General features: G+C 40.0%; 1 non-coding gene across 1 annotated transcript; it reads right to left on the reverse strand.

Annotated features, from left to right (window-relative positions):
• Window positions 1-1,377: 1,377 nt before the first annotated feature.
• On the reverse strand, window positions 1,378-1,484 carry LOC114372736. Its single transcript, XR_003658303.1, has one exon. It is a non-coding gene; the product is annotated as a small nucleolar RNA R71 (small nucleolar RNA).
• Between the last annotated feature and the right edge of the window lie 2,964 nt (window positions 1,485-4,448).

Genomic DNA, 4,448 nt, shown 5'->3' on the forward strand with positions numbered 1-4,448 from the left:
TTAAGCATGATTTTTGGCATCTTTTAAGTTAGGGACTATTTTGCAACACTTATCCAGAAGATAGGGACTATTTTGAATTTTTCATTAAGCTAGGGACTAATATGCAACAGGGGTACAAAGTCAGGGACTAAATTGCCTATTTACTCGTTTTGTTATCATTAAATGACGTGGCATCTTTTAGGAGGCACGTCCACGTGTCATGCCACGTTGGATAGTCCATGTGGCACTAAAATTGACCTCACTAACGGCGTTACTTTAAAATTTAATGGGAGGACTATTTTGCAACACTTATGCAAAGATAGGGACTTTTTTGAATTTAATATTAAGTTAGGGACTAATATGCAAAATGGGTACAATCTCCGGGACTAAATTGTCTATTCACTCCTATTATTATATATGTATTTGGGGTAGAAAAAAAATTTCCCATACTGTGACAACCCAACAAAGCTGGGTTGAGGTCTCTAACTATCCATAATCGCATGTTTACTAGTTTTTTTTTTCAAGTTTTATTGTTCTATTTTTCGAAACTTTCCTTAGGCAGTTTCCATAGTTAGACTTTGAATTTTTGTCTGAAACTTTTTGTGCTATCTTTTCATGATTTTAGGGTGTTGCTCACAAAATTTTAGCTAATTTGGATATCGTTTGAGTATAGCTGTAGTTTTAACCCACCTTTTTTGCCCTGTTTGAGAAACACATGAACTGCTGCATATAGTGCATGACTAGAGGCAATCCAGGTGACTTACAACCCTTTGATCCTGAAATAGATAGAACATTTCATAGATTAGTTAGGCATAGTGTGCATCTTGATTACCCTGAACATTTTGTGCCTTTTGAGCATCCCGAACAATTTGTTACTGGTGAATCTGAGCATTTTGTTGTTGGTAATTTTGAACATCCTGATTTTGGGCATTCTAATTTTGAACATCCTGATTTTGGGCATTCTAATTTTGAACATCCTAATTTTGAGCATTCCACTACCAATTTTCATATTGAAATATATGGCTCAACCTCCACCTCGTGAGAGGACTCTAAGGGAAATGGCTGCACCTGATTTCACTTATGAAAGCCTGTGCATTCAATACCTTGATGAGGATGTCCCATATGTTTTTAAAACTGGACTGATCCACTTGTTTCCCAAGTTTCATGGTCTTGTAGGTGAAGACCCTCATAAACATCTGAAAGAATTCCATATTGTCTGCTCCACCATGAAACCTCCAGATGTCCAAGAAGATTACATCTTTCTGAAGTCCTTTCCTCATTCTTTGGAGGGAGTGGCAAAAGATTGGCTATACTACCTTGCTCCAAGGTCCATTACAAGCTGGGATGACCTAAAGAGAGTGTTCTTAGAGAAAATTTTTCCCTGCTTCTAGGACCACTGCCATCAGAAAGGATATTTCAGGCATCAGGCAACTCAGTGGAGAAAGCCTATATGAATACTGGGAAAGATTCAAAAAATTATGCGCCAGTTGCCCTCACCACAATATTTCTGAGCAACTTCTTCTCCAATATTTTTATGAAGGACTTAGTAACATGGAGAGAAGTATGATTGATGCTGCTAGTGGTGGAGCCCTTGGAGACATGACCCCTGCTGAAGCCAGGAATTTAATTTAGAAGATGGTTTCCAATTCCCAACAATTTAGTGCCAGAAATGATGCTATTGTCATTAGAGGAGTGCATGAGGTAGCCACAAATTCATCTTCATCAGCTGAAACTAAGAAGCTTGAGGGTAAACTAGATGCCTTGGTTAACCTGGTAACCCAGCTGGCCATGAATCAGAAATCTGTACCTGTCGCAAGAGTCTGTGGTTTATGCTCCTTTGCCGACCACCATACAGACCTTTGCCCTTCTATGCAGCAATCTGGAGCAATTGAGCAGGCTGAAGCTTATGCTGCAAACATTTACAATAGACCCCCTCAAACTCAACAGCAAAATCAACCACAACAGAACAATTATGATCTCTCCAGCAACAGATACAATCCCGGATGGAGGAATCACCCAAATCTCAGATGGTCTAGCCCTCAACAACAACAACAACAGTCTGCTCCTTCCTTCCAAAATGCTGCTGGTCCTAGCAGGCCATACGTTCCTCCTCCAATGCAACAATAACAACAGCAACAGAGACAACAATCAATTGAGGCCCCTTCTCAACCTTCCTTAGAGGAGTTAGTGAGGCAAATGACAATACAGAATATGCAGTTTCAGCAAGAGACAAGAGCCTCCATTCAGAGTTTGACAAATCAGATGGGGCAGATGGCCACTCAATTGAACCAAGCTCAGTCCCAAAACTCTGACAAGCTGCCTTCTTAAGCTGTGCAGAATCCGAGAAACGTGAGTGCCATCACTTTGAGGTATGGTAAGCAAACTGAAGTGCCTATCCCAGTAGTAGAACCGACACCTGAAAGAGAGAATGAGATAGATGGACAAAAGAGACAGCCTCCTGACCATGAAGGACCTTCTTCTAGAAATTCTGATGTACGAAAACCTCTTATTCCTCTTCCATTTCCACCTAGAGCAATTCCTAACAAAAAGATGGAAGAGGTAGATAAGGAGATCTTAGAGACTTTCAGGAAGGTAGAAGTGAATATACCTCTGTTGGATGCTCTCAAACAAATTCCAAGATATGCCAAGTTTTTAAAGGAGTTGTGCACCCACAAGAGGAAGCTTAAGGGAAATGAAAGGATTAGCATGGGTAGAAACGTGTCCGCATTGATAGGTAAATATGTTCCTCACATTCCTAAAAAATGTAAAGACCCAGGTACTTTCTGTGTACCTTGCATTATTAGGAACAACAATTTTAAGAATGCCATGCTAGACTTAGGAGCATCAATGAGTGTCATGCCTCTGTCTATTTTCAATTCTTTATCACTTGGACCTTTGCAATCCATAGATGTGGTAATTCATTTGGCAAATAGAAGTGTTGCTTACCCTGCAGGTTTCATAGAGGATGTACTGGTGAGGGTTGATGAACTTATTTTCCCCGTTGATTTTTATGTTCTTGATATGGAAGAGGGATTCTCACATGGTTCAGTTCCAATTATTTTAGGCAGACCATTTATGAAAACAGCCCGAACCAAAATAGATGTTTATGCAGGCACATTGTCTATGGAATTTGGTGATATTGTTATTCATTTTAACATTCTTGATGCCATGAAACATCCATCTGAAGATCATTCTGTTTTTCGTGCTGAGATACTTGATCAACTTGTTGATGAATATATGTTTGATGTTCTTTCTATGCATGGTAACAAACATCCATTTGAGTTTGATCTACATAATTGTCATCTTTCATGCATTGAATTTGAGGTTGAATTGGATCCTGAATCTGATCTTTATGCTGACAGTAATGTTGAATTTGAGCCTGGTTCTGATTTGTTGGGTGTTGTACCTTTTGATGCTGATTTTGTAGAATCAGAATGCACTAACCCTGTTGTAGGAAATACACATGCTTCTGATTTGCTTTATGAGATGCAGGCTGAAGAACCTTCCTCTTCTCCTACCCTAGTTCCTCCCACTGTTCAGCCATCACCCACACCAGAGCTGAAGCCCTTACTAGAAAACCTCAAGTATGCTTATTTAGAAAACAACGAAAAATTTCCAGTAATCATCTCTGCTTCCCTTGCTGCTGAGCAAGAGGACAAGTTGCTGCTAGTGCTCAAGAAGCACAAGAAAGCCATTGGATGGACTTTACCAGACATTCCTGGTATTAGCCCTTCTACCTGCATGCATAGAATACTTTTAGAGGATGGAGTTAAGCCAGTGAGGCAACCATAGCGGTGACTCAACCCCATCATTCTAGACGTGGTAAAAAAGGAAGTGACCAAGCTCTTACAAGCCAGAATCATTTACCCCATTTTGGACAGCCAGTGGGTGAGTCCAGTCCAAGTGGTTCCTAAGAAGACAGGCCTCACAATAATAAAAAATGAGAGGGATGAGCTTATCCCCACAAGAGTGCAGAACAACTGGAGAGTCTGCATTGACTATAGGAGGCTGAACCAAGCAACTAGGAAAGATCATTTTCCTCTGCCATTCATTGATCAAATGCTTGAGCGCTTGGCAGGTAAGTCCCATTATTTCTTCCTTGATGGTTTTTTTGGGTATTTGTAAATTCATATTGCTCCTGAGGATCAAGAAAAGACCACATTCACCTGTCCCTTTGGTACTTTTTCCTATAGGAGGATGCCCTTTGGCCTATGCAATGCCCCTAGTACTTTCCAGCGGTGTATGCTTAGCATTTTCAGTGATTTTCTAGAGAGTTGCATAGAGGTGTTTATGAATGATTTTACCGTTTATGGAACCTCTTTTGATGCATGTTTGAATAGTCTGCATAGAGTTCTTAACAGATGCATTGAAACTAACCTTGTGCTGAATTTTGAAAAATGTCACTTCATGGTAGAACAAGGTATAGTTTTAGGGAATATCATTTCAAATAAAGGCATAGAGGTAGACCC

This window comes from Glycine soja, chromosome 10 (genome assembly GCF_004193775.1).
Source record: "Glycine soja cultivar W05 chromosome 10, ASM419377v2, whole genome shotgun sequence".
NCBI classification, from domain to species: domain Eukaryota; kingdom Viridiplantae; phylum Streptophyta; class Magnoliopsida; order Fabales; family Fabaceae; genus Glycine; species Glycine soja.